Source organism: Oratosquilla oratoria, chromosome 16 (genome assembly GCF_046742065.1).
Source record: "Oratosquilla oratoria isolate Oo_2021 chromosome 16, ASM4674206v1, whole genome shotgun sequence".
In the NCBI taxonomy this organism is placed as follows: domain Eukaryota; kingdom Metazoa; phylum Arthropoda; class Malacostraca; order Stomatopoda; family Squillidae; genus Oratosquilla; species Oratosquilla oratoria.
Genome location: NC_134792.1, coordinates 36570733 through 36582835, shown reverse-complemented (window position 1 = coordinate 36582835; position 12103 = coordinate 36570733).

The following is a 12103-nucleotide window of genomic DNA, read 5'->3' as shown; positions in this document are numbered from 1 at the left end:
TGCGCCTGTGCGGCCATCCTCAAGCACAGAGCCATCCGTGTAGACAAGGAAGTCCTCCTTGTACTCCGTCCTTATCATCTCCCTCACATGTGCTAGGAGAAGATGCGGACCGTCTTGGCATCTCAATCCCGGAATTTCTGAGACAACTGTTGGTGGTTTGAGTACCCAGGGGTGAAAGAGATCCACCTGACACTGGGTAACAAGTTGTCTCGCATCGGGAGGAAGCCCGGCTTTTATGCAGAGGTCCTTGACAGAGCCAGGCAGACCTTGAATGTGCGTCGTCTGTGAGGCCGGCAACCAATCCTCCCGGAGTTCCTCATCCGTAGAATTTGCAACTTTAGCACTGGTGAACAAGTATTTGCAGGCATTTTTCTTCAGTTGATACCAAAGAGGAAGAACACCTGCTTCATTATACACTTGTTCATGTGGAACTGATGCTGGCAAACCGAGACCCAGGCGGAGCGCTTGGCACTCCACTCTGGCTAATCTACACACTACCCCCGGGGGAAGATCGTGCATGGCAGGAGATCAGAAGAGGAGCCGGGAGCGTACCAGACTCTTGACCATGGATATCAGTGTTTCCCTCCTTTGACCCCAGGGCTCTCGGCGGATGACTCGGACGAGGTTTAGGGCTCGCTAGCGTTTATTATGACCTGATTTATGTGGCTAGTCCATTTTCCGTCTCTCTGGAAGATGACCCCCAAATATCGAACTGCCTTAGCTGGGTATATGGGAGTTCCGTCCACTGTGATGTAATTCCAATCAGGGTAGTCTCCTCTGTTGTAACCTATGCCGTGGACCGGCATGTAAACAGTCTTTGATGCGGAGAGCATGAAGCCCAGGTCGGTCAGTTGGGTCATTACCAGGTCAACCTGTCTCTGAAAGAGACGGAGTTCTGACTTGTGCTGGTCAGAATCCTTTTTGGGCCGCCGGTGCCTAGCTTTCCTCCATAATGCTATGTCATCAGCATAGGCTGTGACGACAGTGTCCTTTCTCACTCCTTTTCCTACATCCCCAAGGAGCAATGTGAAGAGGAGCGGGGCAACTACGGAGCCCTGGGGGACTCCCATATCAATGGTTGACGATCGGCTGAGGTGTCCTTTCCAGCGTACAACCATGGATCGACCTGAAAGGAAGGACTGCACAAATTTGTACAGTCCCGGCGAAACTCCAATAGACTTGAGTTTAGATAGCAGTTTACCGTGCCAGACGGTATCAAAAGCTTTGGCAATATCTAAAAAGCACGTCTGTAGAATCCGTCTCTGTCTTTGGGCCCTACGTATATGTTCGGAGAGTCGCACGATGTGGTCAGTGATGCTTCTCCCTTTTCTAAATCCGGCTTGAAGTTTTGGGAGGGCTTCCTTATCTTCCACCTGGGACTTCAGTCGATTCAATACTATTCTCTCATAGAGCTTTCCTACATGGGAGGTGAGAGAGACAGGCCTGTAGTTGGTTACGCTTTTCCTGCTTTTGTTTGCCTTGGGAATTGGTACCACAATAGCGTGCTTCCAGGCGCTAGGAACAACGCCTTGCCTCCAGCATTTGTTATATAATCTTAGCAGACTCGATTGCATGGAAGGCAGCAGTTGCTGTAGGAGAGGATATGTGACCTTATCTGCTCCAGGCGACTTCTTGTTTTCCCGAGTTGCTCTAAGCGCCCAGCACAATTCTTGTAGGGTTAGGCTCGAGTCTTCCCCTTTCGGGGGAGAAAGATCCATCCGGGCTTCTTGTTCACGACGGAGGCGCAGTTGCGCCTCGCCTCGGAGAAGCTGACCATGGTGCTTGCACTTGCAAAGTGGTGGAGAAAACTTTCAGCCTTCTCCTCGGGAGTGCACAGGACTCGTACCGTCTGGGGCTGTAAGGTCATTATCCGGTGGGTTATATCGGCTCTTTAGGATCTTGACCTTTTTCCAAGCTGCGCTTAGGTCCAAAGTGTTGTCCTTGCTATCCATCCAGTATGCAAGCTTTGCTTGGGCTATGGTCCTCTTGCAACGCGAATTTGTTGTCTTCATCTCGATGAAGGCTTCTTCCGAACCTTCTCTCTTGTACCGATGGTAGGCCAACCTTTTGTTGTGGACAGCAATCTTGCAGTCCTCCGTCCACCAAGGGTGGCCACGCCTTCCCTGACCTATGCTGATGAAGGGGATTGCGTGTCTAGCTGCTGCCAGAACTATGCCGGTGAACTGCTGATTTAAGCTGTCCACAGAGTTGTCGAGGTCTAGGCTAATGTCTAGAATACTGCATATAGAGCCATAAGAGGGTACAATTGGGAGACGAGGAAAGAATCTTATGTCACATGTGACTGACATTTGTTTGGGGTAGGTCCAGTAGCTTTTGAGAATGATTTAATAAATCCCATTCAAGTAATGCAATATGGTGACTATTGACTTTTTGGAAGTGCTGAAATCAGGGAAAGTGTTTTTTCCTTCTGAAACCACGATGAGATTTATAACATTTTTTCCAATCTATGCAGATTGTATAACATTTAGGGCACGAACATTTGGGACATGAGCCACAAAACCCGGACGTTTGGGCCACTGGATATAATAATGGAAATAAATACCAAAACATGTTTAAAACATAATATAAGATTTTATTAGATCTCATGTATAATGCAATGGAACATAAATGTACACGTTGATACATGTAAATACATGTTCGACTGTCCTCCACGCAGGGCGTGCATATGCCCTTCATCAGTCCCGGAATTGTCTTTCTTCCCTCCTTTCTGTCAGTCCTCAGGTTGTAGAGACTCGTCTGAAGTTCGTAGCAAACCCTCTTTGTTCGCTCAGTGGGACGGATGCCACGCTCCTCCTGAAAAGTCCTGATGCATCAGTGTCCACACGTGATGACTCAGCGTGGAGACGCTCGATGAGTTTCCACAATGTGGGGTACACGTGTCCCACAAGACCGAGGAACTTATTATTCCGGGTCATGTGAAGAATTGTCACCCCAGAACGCCCACATGAAGAATCGTCACCCCATGCGATCCTATCTGAAGAACTGTCACGCCGAATATCAACAGTGGAATAAAGATTACGACGAATCTTAAACCCATGATGGCCCACATGAATCGTCACCCTAGGATAGACCAGATGAAGATTTGTCACCCTGTCGAAGTCTGGGGTGACGATTCTTCATCTGATCCATTGTGCCAGCCCTCGGAGATGCTGTTTGTCCTGTATTGGTTGTCTAGCGTGGCAAGGTACACGCTCCATATCTCGGTGTCGAACATCGGTGTGCGGACATAATCCTTCCTGGACACAATCCCCCCGGACAATATCCCTCCTGGACAGAATCCCCCCAAGACAAAATCCCCCCTGGACAGAATCCCTCCGAACATCAGAGGGGAGCGGCGATGACTCCGTTGTGAGGACGGTTGACTCGGACGTGACGTGAGCTGTGCCGTTTTTACCGTGCCATTTTTACCTGTGCCATAATTACCGTGCACCCTTGAAGTCAAAACAAGAGGTAACCTATCTTGGAGTACCCTTAGGGAATGCCATAACGGATAAGATTGTATCCAAGTGTTCACATAAAGTCAATTTTTTGCACAGAAAAGCCAGAAATTTTGATTTGGAAACAAAGAAGCTTTTGGTCCCAGCCTTGTTACAGCATCACTTTGATTACGTTTGTAGCTCTTGGTACAGTAGTCTGAGCAGAAAAAAAAAAACAGTCTCGGCTACAGATTACACAAAATAAGATAATTAGATTCATGCTAAATTTACCTCAACGTAGTCATACTGGTACAGAAGAATTTAGCAAGATAGGAATGTTACCTGTAAAATATCGTGTCCAGCAGCTGAAACTAAACCAGGTTGACAATGTCGTTCATAATTCTGCTCCCTTATATGTGAGCTGTAATTTTACGTTATCGGCTTAGAACCGAACCCGGAACAGTCAAGGGTCTTTTATTGTATCTCATGCAGGTCCCTTCACCAAAAACAGCTTTCACTTCACAGGTGCTCAACTATGGAACTCACTACCTGTGTCCATTAAGAAGTCAAATAGCAAGGTTACCTTCAAGAAAAAAGTCAAGGGTTACTATATGTCTCAGCTATGGACAGAGAACAGCCTTGATTTTATTTACTACTTCTAGCTTAGTGAGGGATACCCGACTCCATGAGTAATACCATCCAAATCTGCGTTCACTTATAACTGTTCTGACCTCCCCCCTTTTTGTCCTTCAGAAGTTTAGTTTAGTATAACAATGTTTGATGTTACAAATTGGTTTCCACCTTTGTTTGGCTAGTCATAGTATGGTATATGTCTCAGGTAGGGTCCGAGAACAGTTATGATCTGACCATAATACAAGACTGGTGAATCAGGGCACCGGACAACGAGGTAATTGGACTTTTCCCTCGTTCTCCTTGTTGTTTTACTCATACGAGTACTGGTCCCCTGTACCCTACTTCAGGTTATAATGTACTACTTCCTAGTGCTCATACTAATTGCCCACTATAGGTGAATCTAGCTGCAATGTAGCTTTCACTATAACAACATGTTGATACAGCTGCAGAATAATGTAGTATATCATTAATGGTACTACTCTGATATAGTACTCACTCATATTGTTTTGTTACACTGTAACATTATTTTGTTGTTCCTTTGCTTAATGCAATGTTCCTTATTGTGATGGTGTTCAATTTTTGGTCTCAATATCCTGTGTTACGAACATTTTAGTAATATTACCAAAACCATAACAAAGTTTGTGTCATATGTGTACTGACTAGTATTACTTATGATTGTCTCTGGCCCCCTTAACCCCCTACGTATGTTGTCTGTGTGACTTAGTGTAGAATAACAATCTAATGATGACCACAATGGAAATAAGCGTACATGCTTTTTTGTGTTATCCTCGGCAATTTGCAATTATTATTTCGAACTGTGTTCTTGTCATTATCTGCACTTCATGTATATTGATTCTTTGCCAAATAAAGTCTATCTATCTATACTGAATTGTCTGCCTTAGGTGTGAGGTGAGGCAACTTTGATTAAATTTGAACTCACTTGGATGTGACACATTAAAGCAATACCTTGTCATCAAAGACACAATTTATTTTGCAGATAAGTAAAAATATTTATTATAATCTTTATTTGTTTTCAACTTTGATCCATGGCCCAAATGTCCGGACTTCGTGGCCCATGGCTCAAACGTCAGAGGTCCAAATATCCGCCCACGTTTCTTGCTGGAGTGAATGAACACTGGATTTTTCTTAAATGTATTGGATTAAGTTTTCATGTTCTTTAATTCTTGCGGTAAGATCACGCCTAGTTTGGCCCCAATACACCCCATCGCAGTCTTGGCATGGTAGTTACAAAGGATTACAAAGGCGGAGCATGCCGACAGGAGACCTTTTGGTCCATATCTAGGTCGGATGCGAAAAAAATCATAATAATAAATAAAAACTACAATAATGTAAATATCAAATAAAATACATAAATTAACGCATAGGTATAGTTAAATAATAAACAAAAGGGTAAATAGTAAATGATGATGAATTGACATATGACTAATAATAAATGAGAATGAAACAGACAAATGATAACAAAACAAAAACAAATAGTATAAAGTAAATAATAATCATTACAGCATCTTGCTTAGGTGTTTATCTAAATGATTTTTAAAGCTCCGAACTGAACTACATTGCACTGCCTCTGCAGGAAGCTTATTCCATTCATTAACTACACGGTTGGCGAAGTTGTTTCTACCCACTTCCAAATTGAATCTATTTCCGGACAGTTTGAGACCATTGTTTCTTGCCTCTGCAGGAAGTTTATTCACTCCGGGGCTGTTATCTACATTGATTGGTGACGTCGATGTGATTGTTGGGTAGTAGCATTGATGGACTCGTTTTAGGGTGACTTGATACTTTTGCTATTATAACTGAGCTTTGTGTTGGAGTTGAAAAGTATAATAAAAGCTGACTTTTGCTTTGCTGAGTGTGTTAGACAAAGGCCAGACCGGATATTCTAATTTTAGTAAATGTGAGCGCACTAGTTGTAATTTGGTGTCAAATATTGTGGGCTACATATCCCGAGAGCTCCTAATAAAGGCTCGAAGTAACACTAAAGTTAATCTTTTCTGAATTATGACTGAAAAAGTATAAGTAACTGATCACCAATATGTACAGAAATGGGATGTTATCTTCTTCCCATTCCACTTAAAGACCTTCAAGAGAATCCCAATTAGCATTACGGACCGTAAAAATACCAACATGTCTAAACCTGTCTTGTCTTAATTTTAATATTTCATTTTAGTATGCTTATTTTTAATTTATCATATTAATTTTATAACTCATTTACTGTGGTCGAGTTTACCAATGAATTTTGTAATTCATTTCAAGAGTCAACCACTCTCTGAGCGAAGAAAAAATTTCCTAGCATTTTTTCTTTTGTTCATTTCCTCTCAGTCTATTGATATTTTCTTGTAAGTGAGCATCTACATTTTCCAAACCCCTTATGATGTTCAAAAGTGTCTATTTGATATTTCTTTCTCCTTTCTTTCCGTGTTAAGTTTTGTTTTGGTAATCATTCTTTGTAGAACATGTATATCTGTTCCGAAACAAACTCTTCTTTGTACATTATCCAATTTATCTATATCCTGCACAGCATATTCCAAAAGTGGTCTTATATATGTTTCATATAATAACTGAAACGAATCATTGTACATATATTCGAATGTGCATTCAATAGATCCACTTTCCGATTTGCTATTTGTACTATTTCTGTGATACGGTGTGGCGACGCGCCAATGGTGTAAACCAAGATCTAAGAATATAAGGTCTAACCACTTCCGACCGAATTTCGAGGGAGTTGGCGCAGCGAGCCCGTGAACGTCACCTGGCTGTTCAAAGTGGGGTTAGCGGGTCCTATAGCTGTCAGTTGAAGTTGGTCCGTCGTTCGAAAATGACGTCGCCTTCGCTCGCACCGCTCCACTCAATTAGTTATATTCTGACAAATATTATATAAAATATATATATATAAATATATATAAAATATTATAGTTCCTGTCTATATATATGAATATATATATATATATAAAATATTATAGTTCCTGTCTTCCTTGGCGTTTCACAGTTTTCTTCAGTGTATCACAAAGAGAAAATGGGCGCATCCAATTGACGTCAGAAGCTGCGCAGAACTGCTCCAGCGGTTAGACCTGTTTACTTAGACCTTGGTGTAAACCAGACTGGCCGTGACGCATTTTTTCCCAAGCAGCAGTTCACTCCAGGACACGACATCTTCAAGCAGCTCCCCACTCCAAGCAGCAGTTCGCTCCAGCAAGCCGCCTCGGGACCAGTCCTCTCCAGCAAGCTGCCTCGGGACCAGTTCACCCCAACAAGCCGCCAGCAAGTCGCCTCATTCCCTCCTGTGGCTCTTCGCCCACGGCCACGACGCTTGATGAGGCATCCACTCTGCAAGATCTATATACACCAATATCTATATATATACCAGGTCTAACCACTTCCGACCGAATTTCGAGGGTGTTGGCGCAGCGGGCCCGTGACGTCACCTGGCTGCTCAAAGTGGGGTTCGCGCGTCCCATCGCTGTCAGTTGTAGCTGGTGCGTCGCTCGGGTATGTTGCTGCCTCCGCTCGCACAGCTCCACGCAATTAGTTATATTCTGACAATGAAGATATATATATACCGGTATAAATAGATCTTGACAATATGACTTATTGTGACATTATGGGTTGTGGCTCAAACCAAAGAGGAAGTAAGCCAAATGTTAATTTTCATCGTTTCCCTGCAAACACACACATGTGAACGTGTACTCGACGATATCTCCCCTTCCCGTAAAATACAAGTATATAAACGCACGCACACACACACGTGAACGTGTACACATACTGTATAAGCACACACGACAATATCTCCCCTTCCCGTAAAATACAAGTATATAAATACACACACACACGCTCATACACACAAGTGACTCGGTGGTGCGGTTGGTAGAGACTCGGATTTCTGGGACAACAATAACAGTATCACCTAGTTCGAATCCCGCCCAATTATGAATTTTTCATAGTTTCCCTGCAAATAAACACACACACACACACACGTGTACACATACTGTATAAGCACACACACAAGTGTACACATACTGTATAAGCACACACACAAGTGTACACATACTGTATAAGCACACACACAAGTGTACACATACTGTATAAGCACACACGACGATAGCTCCTTTTCCCGTAAAATACAAGTATATAAATGCACACACACATTCCAGTGAGTGAGAGACTCGGTGGAGCGGTTGGTAGAGACTCAGACGTCGCAGATGTAAATGTCGGTGATACATGGTTCGAAACCTGCCCAAGCGTGAAATTTGTTCAGTATCGCTGCGCTTCGAATCGTTACTCCAACTCTCGTGGGCGGGGAGTTTGGGATGTATGTGCGTGTAGGTTTATAGATCGGACATACGAGCTCTGAGCTCTCTTCCGGGAGGGAAATAGCTGTCGATCACGAGTCCAACACGTGATCCAAAAGACCAAGGTGAATCACACACACACACACACATGTGAACGTGTACACATATAAGCACACACGTCGATATCTCCCCTTCCCGTAAAATACAAGTATATAAACACACACACACACACACACATATGTGAACGTGTACACATATAAGCACACACGACGATATCTCCCCTTCCCGTAAAATGCAAGTATATAAATACACACACACATGTGAACGTGTACACATATAAGTACACACGACGATATCTCCCCTTCCCGTAAAATACAAGTACATAAATACACACACACGCACACACGTGAACGTGTACACATATAAGCACACACGACGATATGTCCCCTTCCTGTAAAATACAAGTATATAAATACACACACACACACACTGATAATAGCAATGAGCTAGAGAGATAACGGGGGGAAAATATAATAGTTCCAGTCTTCCTTGGCGTTTCACAGTTTTCTTCAGTGTTTCACAAAGAGAAAACAGAAGCAGCCAGATGACGTCAGAAGCTGCGCAGAACGGCTCAAACTGTTAGACCTTGACTGTTCCTGGCCAGGAAAGGTGACCCGAATATAACGAGGGAAGAGGTCCGCCGATTTGCGAGAGCATATACATCCGATCCCGCTGCGAGACCTCATGTAACAGGGGAAATCAGCGTAGGAAAAAAAATAATAAATAAATAAAAAATAAATAAATATACGGAGGTTAGCGGTTGACGCAACTCATTATCGACGGGGCATGTACCTGACGATTGCTGATTGTGGCCCATGAAGACGACCCGTCATTGGACAGGAACTGATGACAGAGTCAAGACAGGAAATTACGCACGCGATGAACGAAATATTTCTGGAATGGGGTCCAGTTGATGATTTCCGGATGGGTAATGGCAGCGCGTTTCGATCACAAGTACTGGGAGAAATGTTGGCCAAGTGGAGTACAAGATGTTTCTGGTATTACATGTACCTTGGGTCAGGCGAAGACGAGGTTCCACAGAGGGTCGTATTCCAACATGAATGGCGACATCCCAGGGTAGCGCCAATGCAGCCGGCCAACGTTGAAGAAGGAACTGCTTCAGCACATGTGGGGGGAGGAGGTATGGGTGAGACAGGTGTAGTAAGTGTACCTCGCAGTGGACGAGACGTGTTGTGACAGGTACATTCGCGGAACAACATTTCCGTTGAAGGTTAGCCAGGTACCATTAGTGCGAGTAGTTCAAATCGATGTCAGTATGCCCTGTGACAACGAAGAACAGCGCTATGTGAACTGCCCACTTCAGTCACAGACATTGTTGAGATGTTCTTATGTAAGTCTAGACTATCGCAACGGAGGTCGTTTCTAACCAAATGAAGTAGCAAATGCAATAGCATGACCCCAGTGTAACCTTTAAGGGTCTTTTCCACATTTACATTAGGTGAGGCTTTGCTTAGTAACAATCTTTTTGTTTACTTTAATTTCTGTATGTGTCTTAGGGCACAGATTTCGAACACTCTTACAATACAATTATATTAGGCTGTTGTTCAAACATTTGATGCTTGTCTCATTTTGTTGTATTTAAAGGGTTGAAATTCAGTCCATATTTCAAATATGGTTTCCCTGATCTTAATCAATCAATTGTTGCCCAGTTTTTCATGAAGTGCTGCCACAGATCTCTTTGGGAGAAAATTTTGGATTGTTCTATGTTGTATCACAGTGGAATTGTTTTTATATCACCGGTTCTTAGTAGGGAGAGACCAGTTGCCGGTTGTTAGCTCTAAGTGTGTAAAAGAGCAAGTTAATAGAGAATGATCTTGGTCACAGTCTGGAGACCAAGTGTCAACCCCTCAGGGCTGCACCTCCTGATGGGAGCAAGGAGTTGACAGGATTTGAATATGGGCAGCTTGGCTGTCCATCTTCCAGGACCACCACAAGCAGGTACCTGTCATTGGCCCCTCCCTGATTTTATCAATTTATGAACAAGAATTATCATGTGTATGACTTGGGTGTTTATTGGAAACTTAGTGGAGAAATGCTCATTTTTGAGTGATTCTGTCATAATTATTTTCCTTTTTATTTGTCTAGCAACTGTCTTTTATAATTTGCAGTCTTTGAAATGTTTTCTAGATAATAGTTATTATTGATATTTTTACAATTTATACATCTTTATAACATGTCTTACATGTTATATATATATATAAAGTTATATTTGCAATGTCCATGGTAACTGATCCCTTTTGTCTCTGATTTATGTCAATAAAGATCTAAAAGGCCAATTTAGTTTCATTCAAATCATTGCTAAAACTTTACAACATATAAATTTGTAATATATCCAGGAGTATGGCTAGTATGGAGTATGTAGTGGTAGCCTAAGGGAGGACTAGAAGAGTTCTGGATATTAATGTTTTCAGGAAAGAGAACAAGGGATTGTCAGGTCATTATCTGGTAGAAGGGAAATTGTGATTGAAGGAAAAATGAAGGGAACAGATGAGCTTCTGGGGCCCAAATGAAATGAGAAGGAAACAGAGAGGGGAACTTGGGTATGTGAGAAATGTCTGTCAAGCATGGAAGGGAGAAGGCAAGAGATAGGTATGACTGGAGAGTGGTTGTGAATACATAAGAAAGTAATCTGGCTTAGAGGGAATTCTTGTCTGTTCTAAAAATTCTTAAGTGAAAGGTGAGGATCATGTAATGAAGATGTGGGGGTAATTCAGCCTGTTACTAGGCCATGCTATAAACTTGTTGCGTTGCCCAACCCTAGCAATGGTTGAGGATAGGGATGACCATAAGAAGTTAAAATAAAAGGGACAGCAGATGGGTATTGGGTGGGTGGGGGATTGGTGGAAAGTAGTTGTATGTCCTGGCTGGGCCACCCCTTACATGTGTGGGAAAGCACCTTTTAGTATGGGTATGTATATATGTCTGCCCTTATAAACTTGATTTGCTGCCAGGCACCTTGGTACTGTTGCCACTCCAGACTACATCAAAGTAGTCAAACAGCAATGCACGAAACCAGCTACTGGCTATAATATTTTAGAAAAAATAGATTAAATAGTATATTGTATTTACAAATATATACAATTCAACAAAAATCAGGATATCTACATATGTCACCCTTTTGTTAGCAATATGCTAATATATATATTATCACTTTCTATATCAACAGACTAGTTTAGATAAAATTATTTCACTGTCAGACTCCAATTCTCTATCATTCCATATTCCTATTTCTCATATGGAAAAGCCTTATTTTACTATAGCAATAAGATGCCATTCTTATAAGTTTATGAATATGATTATCCTCCACTGCTGTCTCAAATTGATGAGTCCTTAAGTCGGAGAACAAGTTCATGTCTGCAGACTTGTGAAGGACATTCAAGGAGATTTCATAAGGGATTTTCCGTTTCTGTAGTGGTTTGCCATTTAAAGTTTTAAGCATCCACTGGAAACACCTCTCTGTTTCTTGACACAAAGAGACAATACTAGTAGATGCTTTGATTTGACACCTATCATCTTTCACTCTTGCACAATCAGGATTCTTGCTATCTGAGGCTCTAAGTGAATATATGCATTGCATGCAGTGGAGTCTTTCAGTCATCATTTCAACAACACGACCAGCAACCAAGCTAATTGCAGCATCTT